Below are 11,903 nucleotides of genomic sequence, written 5' to 3' on the forward strand. Positions count from 1 at the left end.
AATACAAAAAACTAGCCGGGCGAGGTGGCGGGCACCTGTAGTCCCAGCTACTTGGGAGGCTGAGGCAGGAGAATGGCGTAAACCCGGGAGGCGGAGCTTGCAGTGAGCTGAGATCCGGCCACTGCACTCCAGCCTGGGCGACAGAGCGAGACTCCGTCTCAACAACAACAACAACAAAAAGTTTAAGGTGCGGCCAGGCGCAGTGGCTCACGCCTGTAATCCCAGCACTTTGGGAGGCCGAGGCAGGCAGATCACGAGGTCAGGAGATCGAGAAAATCCTGGATAACATGGTGAAACCCTGTCTCTACTAAAAATACAAAAAATTAGCTGGGCGTGGTGGCAGGTACCTGTAGTTCCAGCTACTCAGGAGACTGAGGCAGGAAAATGGTGTGAACCCTGGAGGCAGAGCTTGCGGTGAACCGAGATGGTGCCACTGCACTCCAGCCCAGGCGACAGAACGAGGAAAAAAAATTCAAAGTCTGTCTGGCCAACAGGGTGAAACCCTGTCTCTACTAAAAATACAAAAATTAGCTGAGTGTGGTGGCGGTTGCCTGTAGTCCCAGCTACTCAGGAGGCTGAAGCAGAAGAATCACTTGAACCCGGGAGGTGAAGGTTGCAGTGAACCAAGATCGCGCCACTGCACTCCCGCCTGGGCAACAAGAGTGAGACTCTGTCTCAAAAAAAAAAAAAAAAGGTTCAAGGTCAAAGTTCATTGAGCAAAAGAAATCTAATTCAGTCTAAGGAAACCACCAAAACGCAGTTTAACTCTGTGACAAAATAGAAGAATGTAAGGTCCTCCTCTAATCAGCATCAGTCCATTTGGTTTCCCTTCCCATAAGCAACTCTAGCCGTTGCTTATGGGAAAGGATTTACAATAATGTAGTCAATGTAGCAAAATCTCCTTTACCAAAGTAAGTTCTATGACCACTGAAATTTCTAATGAATATATTTTGAGAATATATCATCAAAAGCAAGAGTAAAGAAATTGTGTGTAAATAATGGACGGTAGGCAATATTTTGGAGTAATGAGGAATGCAGTTGATAGAAAACAAAATTATAATGTGGAAGGCAGAGAATCACTACTGTTTCTTAAATAGATGAGTGACATGGTGAAATAGTGTTTGTACAAACGACAGACAATTATGCACAAAAGGGATTACACGAAGAGGAGAGAAGCTAGAAGACTTCTGTTTCGGTGGTGGTTTTTTTTTTTTTTTTTTTTTTTTTTTTTTGAGACACAGTCTCACTCTGTCACCCAGGCTGGAGTGCAGTGGCGCGTTCTCAACTCACTGCAACCCCTGCCTCCCGAGTTCAAGCAATTCTTATGCCTCAGCCTCCTGAGTAGGTGGGATTATACAAGTGTGCGTCATCAAGCCTGACTAATTTTTTGTATTTTAGTAGAGATGGGATTTCACCACGCTGCCCAGGCTAGTCTCCAACTCCTGAGCTCAGGCAATCTGCCCACCTCCACCTCCCAAAGTGCTAGAATCCACAGACATGAGCCACCATGCCCAGCCTTAAAGCTAGAAGACTTTTGGATAGTTCAGGTATTAGGCAGTGTGGATGGGGATTTAGAGCTCCAAGAGAATGAGATGTAATGTAAATGAAGCCTGGAGAGGAGGAACCAAGTAGACTTTGTGAATAACTGGATGAGAGAGGAGGAAGAGGCAGGAGAAGAAAGGAGGAAGGCAGAATGGAGGAGGAAGAAGATGTCAAAATTTTCAAAACTTTGTCCGGGCAAGGTGACAGGGAAAAGAAACCTTTATTGACTTGTGGAAGGTTAGTTAGTTTTAGGTTCCCTGAATGTAAGATAAAAGAAAAAAAAAAAAAAAGCAAATATTAAAAACTGGGCCAGCAATTGGAGAACACAGTGATTTACAAAGGGTAGCTAGCCCACAGAGCCCTGCATCAGAATCCCCTGGGTTCCTGTTCAAATACAGATTCCAGGGCTCCTCTCCAGACCTACTAAATCACAGTTCCCAGTGTTGGGACCCAGGAATCTGGATCGTATGAGTTCACAGAAGGGATATACTGAGCACACTGGAGTGTATCCCCTGTTGAACCAGAGATGCACATATGCACACTCTGTATACCAAATCCCAAGTGGCTAAGCTTACCCAAGATTATTGAAGTGGAAGCAGGATGCAAGCACTAAGGCTGGGGGTCTCAGTGGTTACGGGTTATGGATAGAGTAGCCAATGAAGGATACAGAAAACAAGAAGTTTATAAACTTAGCATGAACCAGTATTACACATTATCACAAGAATGAGGACATTTCTAGTGGAAGCATTATTGGATAGTTGAATGTTGGTTATTCCCCCTGCCCCCAAAGTACTAGGTGATTATACTGGAACCTTAACAGCTGACTAAGAACACAGTTTGAGCCTGCTGATACTCACCCTAGACAATAACAAAGATCAATTAACTAATAGTAGGTACAAGTAGTAAAACATTTAAGTCTTAATTTCCTCAAAGAGATAGCAGATCTTACCGCTCTCATTTTCATCATGTATTTAACAAACAAGACCCAAATGTACAAAATTTTTGTGTTAAAAAAATTAAGAAACATGTGAAACAGATAATACCTAATATTCTAAGCTTTGGTGGGGTGGGGGGTGGGGGGAGAAGGTCACTGGCCCTAAGTTTGCTTTTCCTTAAAGTTACACCATTTCCTTTCCATTGTTGTTGTTTTTAACTGGTCATAATTTCCAAGATAACAGCTGACTACCGGGTTGTATTCCTCAGCGTAAGAATTGTAGGCAAGTGCTCTTCAGGATATAGTGAAGGTCTCTGATGCAAATGCCCAAATGTTCTTGAATTAATGAATTATAAAAACCTGGCCGGGCATGGTGGCTCACGTCTGTCATCCCAGCACTTTGGGAGGCCAGGGTGGGCAGATCATGAGGTCAAGAGATTAAGACCATCCTGGCCAGCACAGTGAAACCCCGTCTCTACTAAAAATACAAAAATTAGCTGGGCGTGGTAGCATGTGCCTGTAATCCCAGCTACTTGGAAGGCTGAGGCAGGAGAATCGCTTGAACCTGGGAGGCAGAGGTTGCAGTGAGCCGAGATAGTGCCACTGTACTCCAACCTAGTGACAGAGCAACACTCCATCTCAAAAAAAAAAAAAAAAAGTTAAAATTAAAATAAAGATAAATTTTAAAAAATCCAATGACCACAAACCTTAAAATTGGAAAGTTTCTCACTGCAACAACAGCAATTTACACACCTGCCATGCTTTGCAAAGTACAAGGCACTTTCCCAAGCGTTTCTCACAGATCTTTCTGTCAATCCTAAAAGGCAAGCAGGGTAGTTATTAACCCCACTTCACATGAGAATGTGGGTTGTCCAAGAGCTGGGACTGGGGTTAGAACTCTGACCATCAGACCAAAATATCGTTCCATGACACCCAAAACACACAATAAATTAAAAAGAGATTTTTTTTCACTCTTTAAAAATAATCGGACAGGAAGATTTAATTAATAAATGTTTTACTTGCAGTTAACACTATCAAATATGACAACAGGGCAGCCTCAGTTTTTTTGGTAGTTTGAAACTTAGACTTCCTGGGAAACAAAAACTTTCATGAGCTGTGTGAATGAACAGAGTTGATGGGGGAAGTGAAATCACAGCATCAATAAAGAGATGTGAAATATAAAGGCTTTACGCACCTTGGGTCCTAGCATGAGAAATTAACTCCTACTCACCTTTACAACCCAGGCATATACAGAGCCATTCCTAGAAGCAGTGAGGCTGGCCTATAGAGGCGATCGTATATGAGGGCCTGAACAGCCTCCAGGGGAGGAAGTGAGTGGAGGCTCATAATAGGAGTCCAGGGGTGTTTGTCACTGAGACCCACTGTTCTAGAATGATTCAGGTTAAACCTAGCTAAGATTAAAAAGTTAATTACAGGCTGGGTGTGGTGGCTCACACCTGTAATCCCAGCACTTTGGGAGGCTGAAGCGGGCGGATCACGAGGTCAGGAGATCGAGACCATCCTGGCTAACATGGTGAAACCCTGTCTCTACTAAAATAAAATAAAAAATTAGCCGGGCGTGGTGGCAGGCGCCTGTAGTCCCAGTTACTCAGGAGGCTGAGGCAGGAGAATGGCGTGAACCTAGGAGGCAAAGCTTGCAGTAAGCCAACATCACGCCACTGCACTCCAGCCTGAGCAACAGAGCAAGACTCTGTCTCAAAAAAAAAAAGTTAATGACAAAGAATTATCTCATTAGTAGCTTCCTGAAGAGCAGCATGAGAAGACACCACAGTGTAGAAGTTATTTCTGAAATCGCCCCCACGTGAGAAGAGCCTGTCTTACCATGAAGTAAGTGAGGTAGAGTCATGGAAAGATATTGTTACTGTTGTGTGACTTTATTATACATTAATTCATTCAGAAAGTACTGAGGTCAGACTTTGTGGCAGGCATTGTAGACAGTTGGAATACAGCAATAAACAGAACAGATGAAGTCTTGCTCTTTGGAAATTATTCTAGTTGGGGAAGACAGAAAGCCAGCAAATAAATAAGTATGTGATGGAAAGAACTGCCACAAAAAAAGTAGAGCAGGATAAAGGGAATGTGATTTGGCAAAATACAAGTTGTGTTTCTGCTTTAAATCTATTTTTATAAATAATTGAAAATACATTTGATTAATCTTAGTAGTTGTGAATGTTGAGGATCATTTCATAATGATAACAGAATCAATTCATCAAGAAGACACAGCAATCTTAAATATGTATGTAACAGGAAAACTTCAAAATACATGAAGAAAAAAATGTTAGAACTGAAAGGTCAGATTGAGAACTCTGCAATTACACTGGAAATTTAAACAGTCCTCTCTGAATAACTGATGAAAGATACACAGAAAATCGGTAAGGATATGCATGATTTGAACATTATCAACTAAGTTGGCTAAATAACCCATGTGACAAAGAAAAATTTTTTAAACTACAAACACAGTACAATAAAATTTGTAGGATTCAGCTAAAGTAGTGCCTAGAAAGAAATGTGTGGCTTTAAATGTTTGTATTCGGAAAGAAAAAAAGGTCTACATTTAACAATCTAAACTTCTACCATAAGAAACTGGGGAAAGAAGAGGTAATTAAACCAAGAGTAAACAAAAGGGAGGAAATAATAAAGAGCAGAAATCAACAGAAAATGTACAATTCTATTTTGGGTTTCCAAAAAACCCAAAAACTGGTTTTTCAAAAAATGTAATAAAACTGAAAAATTTCTAGCCAGATGGATCAACAAAATAAGAGAGAAATTGCAAAATACCAACATCAGCAATGAAAGAGACAACACTACAAATACTACAAAGATTAAAAGAAAATAAAGTAATATGAAAAATTTCACGCTGCCACTTTAGGACAAAACTACTGTTTTCCTTGAAAAAAGCAGAAGCACATACAGAGTTATATTTCTTTGAAATAGTGGTTTCTAAGTGTAGTCAACCATATAACTATCACTGTTAACCAAAGTAACTTCTATTTTGCAGAGAAAAGTGGGGGGCTGGATAACTGTGAACTGTCACAACCCAGCATTTTATCAGATTAGCAGAGCTTTAATATACATAACACAACTTTCTACAGTGGCTAACATCCCTAATACAACTCCTTAAAGTGGCAAAAATAAACACATTACTTAATATGACCCAAACAGATAGCCTGTCTATAGCATATAAACATAAAAAGCAGAAGTAAAGCTATAATTATGCTTAATAACTAATATTTTAATTGTTACTTAGAAATTATCTAGTTATGCACTGATTTTTCCATTAGCCCAATTTAAAACTGATCCAAGACTTTAATTTACCTAGATCTTGGAAACTTATCTTCCATCTGACATGCTACAGACCAATGACTAACAAAAAGAAGTTCACCAAAACAAGTATGCAACTTGGTCAAACACAAATTTACACTTTTCATAAGCAAGCATTAAGCAGAAGTAATGTAAGCTTATTTGATCAATAAACCTGCATACACTTAGAAAAACATACCCAGGCACAATAAAAATGTACACTTGTATTATATACAACACTGATAAATCAAAGAAGACACAGCTGTTTTCACTAAACCAAATTAATACAACAGTCTAGTTTACCAAAGATGTGCCTAAATTATGTGAATTTGAATTCTTAAAATGTTCCTAAGCTGGTTGCTTTTGGAATACTTTTTAAATCTAGCACATTGAAATTTTTAGAAATTCCATTTATTATTTTCTGGGAGTTACTGGCATACTAGGCTTATGTAAGCATTTATTCATCTTTTCAACCAGCAGTCTCCAACCTTTTTGGCACCAGGGACTGGTTTCCTGGAAGACAAATTTTCCCTGGGGTTGGTGGGCTAGATGGTTTGGGGATGAAACTGTTCCACCTCAGATCATCAGGCATTAGATTCCCATAAGGAGGGTGCAACCTAGATCCCTCACAAGCACAGTTCACAATAGGGTTTGTACGCCTATGAGAATCTAATGCAGCTGCCAATCTGCCAGGAGGCAGAGCTCAGGTTACAATGCTCACCTGCCCTCTGCTCACTTCCTGCTGTGCGTCCAGGTTCCAAACAGGTCACAGATGGGTACCAGTCCATTGCCTGGGGGTTGGGGACCTTCGTCTTAAATCAATCAGAACTGAACTCCTTTAATGTAGGAGATTTCATAATCTAAGTTGTTAACACCCTCTAGATTTAGGAAAGCATTACACATTCATATAATGAGAGGGAAACACTTTTCTGAATTACAAACATGCAGACAAAGAGTTTATAGCTTTAATTCTAAAATTTCACTCATGGATCAAGAATAAACACAGAAACACACACAAAAAAATTACCAATTCAGATATCAAAGAGCTGTTCCCCTTCTGGGTGGGCACAATATTCTTAATTGATTTGAGCCCAAAATGGACAAAAGGCATATAAACAAGACTAATAAACTAGTTTCTCTATAGTCTCTCACCCAACAGAGACTAGATCTCTATAAATATTAATTCATTCACAGAGCTTACTAAATGATTAGACCATGACACAAAATTCCCAATTATTGTTTTCACCCAGTACAGCAGATGCACTGGCTGGAAGCAAGCACTGGCTGGAAGCAAAACAAAGACAAACCACAAACTTTATTAATAGAAAAAAATATTAAAATTAGAAAAACGGAGTCACCAAAGTTCCATTGTGATTTGGCATCCAAGAAAAAAATGTGTTTGGGCTTTAAGCAGCCCACAGGCTAGCCTGGTAAAACATATATCTGGTTTTGTTAGATGAATCCAATAGACAACTCATTGGAAGATCTCTAACTTTTAAAAACACAATTTTTTAAAAAAGGTGGATAAAATCATGCCTCTCATACAGATAAAAAAAGAACACGTTAAAGATTTTATTTATCATGAATCAATGCAGAAACATAGTAGATGTCACAACTAGTTCAAAAGAGAAATAAAAAAATTATGTGTAATAAAGGAAGGTTGAATGTGCAAATGGAAGCAAAACTGGGTTCCTCCACAGTGGTGAAGTCAATTGAACTTCCAGTCAGGAGAGAATTTGCACAGCTATGAACAGAAATTATTAACTGCCATGAGTTATTTACAATCTACAGAGTTGTAAAATAGCTTCCATAGAATGGGAATCAGGTTTTGTTTTTTCCAAACAATTCAGTTTTCTACCTGGGCACAAGTTTTTTCCCATACAAACAACATCTATTTGTAAATAACGTTTTTCTTAAATGTTATTTCAGAAAAGAGGATGAGTGTATATAGAGTTAAATTTATAGTAATTACAATAAATTAAGAAGTTCCTCTCTGACATGGTTTTTTCCCTACCAAAAAAACAGAACATGAGGTTTATCTTCTACACATTAGGGAACTGGTTGCTGTGAAAGGGCTCCAAGCACCAAAATATCTCACATCAGCTTCAGCAGAGTGACTTTCTCATTTCATTAAAAGTAGCCATTACAACACAGATAGGTCATATGGGTGATGTGCCAGATGGTCCTCTGAATACATTGGCATAGGTCAATCCTCTGGAAACCGTAAGAAGTTGGGTCTGGGAATCTATCACTAAGAAAGCTTGAGAAATACTGTTCTAGTATATTTTAGTTTGTGGAGTTAGTTAGCAGAGCCCTGAAGAAATAAAGCCCAGACTGGTGTGCCTTTAAATATCCTTGCAATTGTAAGTGGGACATTTAGGAGGAGTCTTGGGGAGCCAGTGGGTGCATTATGAGGGAAGGAAGTATGGCCATAAAAGGAAGCCAGTAGCAAAGAAAGCGGCCTGGTGGTGAACTTGAAACAAGCTTCACCTGATGTAGTGTGTCTGATGGAAAAGAAAGGAGAAGAGAGAAAAGAAAGAAGGGTGCTGACAAGCCCAAAGAAGATCTCATAAAGGCTGAGAGCTCACAGGAGGCATGGAGAGAAAGAGAGAAGCAGAGAGAGAATGCAAAAAGGTATCTCACAGACACTCTGGCAATTAAATCAGAATCTCTTGCCAGGCACAGTGGTGTGCACCTGAAAACCCAGCTACTTGAGAGGCTGAGGCAGGAGGATCACTTGAACCCAGGAGTTCCAGAGCAGTCTAAGCAACATAGTGAAGACCCTGTCTAAAAACAACAAAAACAACAAAGCCAGAATCTCCAGGGGAGGACTCAGTCACTTGTATTTTTAAAAGCTCTTGTGATTGCGACCTGCCGACCGGGTTGATAACCTTTGTTCCCCACCTGGAGTGCACCAATTTCACACCAGGTGACGCTGGTCATTGATGCTGTGGTTCTAAATGACTCATCTGTTCCTTGCTAAAGAGGATGTGAGGATTTAGGATGAGTTTCTTCTTCTTTTTAATTAGAGCAAAATTCCTGAAGAGGAAATGACCTGTGGTTTTTTACTTTCAATTCTGTCACATCACTGAATGTGCCCTTTCTGTGAGTAAAAAGAAAAAGAACAAGGTCAGCTTTCTACATAGTGTGTGCTGTTTTGTTGTTGCAGTCAAATGAGCAGAACTCAGAAACATAATTGTAAAATGGCAGGCTTTATCTTTTTCTTTGTAGTTTACTGCAAATAGTATGACCTAGTAATACTACAAGTGGTGCAGTAAAAAGAGCAATGAATTTGGCATCAGAAGATGGTAGGACCAGTGGCCAATCTTGCCCAGGAAGGTCACTACACTTATATCAGCCTCAGTTTCCTCTTCCAAAAAATAAGATACATCTCTTTGGATCTAAAACGTCGTTGATTGCAAAATGCACCATAGTTTTACATGTCACAAAGAAAAGGTAGTTGTTTTATTTCAGTTAATGTAAATAATTAAAATTATTATGTTTATTGATGAGTTCAAATGTTCCAGAATATAAAAATAAAACATTTGTCTCATTGAAAAAATCCTTTAAATAAATTTCTTAAAGCCAATTTGTTAATAATTCCTATTAAGTAAGGCTCATGGTGAGGGTGGGGGGCCAGAGCGCGGTGGCTCACGCCTGTAATCCCAGCACCTTGGGAAGCCAAAACGGATGGATCACCTGAGGTCAGGAGTTCCAGACCAGCCTGGCCAACATGGTGAAACCCCGTCTCAACTGAAAATACATAGACAGGGCATGGTAGCACAGGCCTGTAGTCCCAGCTACTTGGGAAGGTGAGGCAAGAGAATCACTTGAACCTGGGAGGTGGAGGTTGAAGTGAGCCGAGATCGCACCACTGCACTCCAGCCTGGTTGACAGAGGCTCCCATCTCAAAAAAAAATTCATCCTTCTCAAATGAGTCAAATCATACAAAATATTATTTAATTAAATAGCCACCTACCTCATAAATTTCCTATAAAGATTTGAAAAAGAACACTATTTCCTCCTAAAAAAAAGTGATTGGAAATTCATATATACTTAACCACGGGTACTAATACTAGAGTTGTTTTTGTCAAACTGCAAATACGGGATCTTAAATAGTTTTGAGTTTAGCAGAAGCCAATAGGGTTTTAATGTTGCAAGTGTGCAGTGTGAAGACATGCTAAACTCAAAAATGTTTAAGATCTCATATTTGCATTTGGCAAAAACAACTTTAATCTAACCTAAGAAGAGTAATTTGCTAGAACAAGTAACCAAACAACTATGGAAAGCACCCGGTCATGGGATCAAATGATCCAGAGACTCAAGTGGTATCAACACTCTTTCCTAACTTATTTCCCTGATCTTATTATTCTCTCAATCTCTTCCATGGGATGCAGAACTTAGCCACCATAGGCCATGGGGTTACATCCTTATAACTCACAAGTAAACTTATAACTCACAAACTCACAATGTTTGTTTATAAACATTGGTTAATGGGTACAAAGCTACAATTAAAGAACAGGGAAAAAAATCTGATGTTCTATTGCACAGTAGGGTGAAGACGGTTAACAGTAAAATTTTGTATACCACAAAATAACTAGAGGAGAGGCTACTGAATGTTCTCACCACAGAGAAAGGATAAATGCATGAGGTGGTGGATACACTACCCTGGTTGGATCGTTATACAACATAGACATGTATCGAAACATCAAATTGCACCCCATAAATATGTACAACTACAATGTGTCCTCAAAACAAAACAAAAAGCAAGCAAACCACCAGACCAGACCTTCTACTTGGATATTGTTCATGGGTGTATCCTAAAACCATTAAAGGAAAGATTTCTGGGAAACTTTATAGTGTGAGGGGTCAGACGGCTGACCACCTGCACCCACAGGTCAGGGGTAGGCATCACTCATGCCGGGACAGCCAGCGGATACACGACTCTCGCTGAGGTGCAGTAAGCACACACCCTACCACTGTGTTTGAAGCCGTGCGGGCTTCAAAACAAAACACAACACAACTGACCCAGAATCGAATGAGTCCATCACCCCTAACTATAAATTTTCAAGAAACATGGAGGCTAGAGAAACAAGTTAAACGACACCATCCGTAAGTAATGGGCCAAATCCCAAGATCTGTGACATTCCACAGGGCAAATATCCCTCAGTATATGAATGACATGAAGAAAAACGAGGCGAGGGCAATTAGAGGACAACAGAGACCCAGGGTCGTAGCAACCGAATACAACGTGGGACCTTGTTTGGATCTCTATGACAATTCGACTGTAATAAGGAATTTCTGAAATAAGGAAATTTGAAAGTAGACTGAATATTAGGTGCCATGAAGGAATTACTTTAATTTTCTAGGTGTGATAATGGTAGGTTAATTACTTTAAAAAAAAAAAAATTACTCGTCAGAGGAAGTTTACGGTGAAACGACCTGTTCTAAAGGTGTCGCGCCGACCCCGGGCCGGCCCTCTCGGTGCAGCAGGAGCCTCGTTATCAGGGTGTCTCCAGCTCGCCTGGGCGCTGGACCCCGCCGCGCGGTCCGAGGCGGCCGCAGCGTTGGCAGCTCCCGGCATGCTCCGTGGGCTGAGCTCCGCAGCAAGAGAACTCAAAGCCCCGGGCCTGGGTCCCACGCGGGGCCCCTTACCCAAAGTGCCCCGGGTGCTCATTTGCATGTCCCACCCAACAGGTAAACCTGACAGGTCAGTCGCGGCCGGGTACGGCCTGGCGGCAGAGCACCAAACGCACGAGCTTGTGATGCGGCTCTATCGCATGAAATTCTCCTAAAGGCCCCAAGATGAACGGGAAAGCGCGCGATTCGCTCACCGTAACTAAACAGGTGAGAGACTCCCGTGCCTTATAAGGCCTGTGGACAGAGCCAATTACGTGCTCGCTTCGGCAGCACATATACTAAAATTGGAACGATACAGAGAAGATTAGCATGGCCCCTGCGCAAGGATGACACGCAAATTCGTGAAGCGTTCCATATTTTCCGCAGTTCACGAAGGTTACCAGACAAGACACGGTGGTGTTTGTAGAGCCTGTTCAAGATCTCTCTAGACCTGCATTTTCCTGCTCGCGGACTTGGCCCAGTGGAC

The 11,903-nt window shown here is 40.8% G+C and overlaps 1 protein-coding gene across 1 annotated transcript in view; it reads right to left on the reverse strand.

The window, feature by feature from the left end:
• The window catches only part of AKAP6 (A-kinase anchoring protein 6), a 642,313-nt gene extending 630,908 nt beyond the window's left edge, over positions 1–11,405 (reverse strand). Inside the window, 1 exon segment of the mRNA XM_017895900.1 lies at positions 11,240–11,405. The gene's annotated coding sequence lies outside the window, so the exon portion shown is untranslated.
• Between the last annotated feature and the right edge of the window lie 498 nt (positions 11,406–11,903).

The sequence above is a fragment of the Rhinopithecus bieti genome, unplaced genomic scaffold (genome assembly GCF_001698545.2).
Source record: "Rhinopithecus bieti isolate Rb0 unplaced genomic scaffold, ASM169854v2 scaffold_21703, whole genome shotgun sequence".
In the NCBI taxonomy this organism is placed as follows: domain Eukaryota; kingdom Metazoa; phylum Chordata; class Mammalia; order Primates; family Cercopithecidae; genus Rhinopithecus; species Rhinopithecus bieti.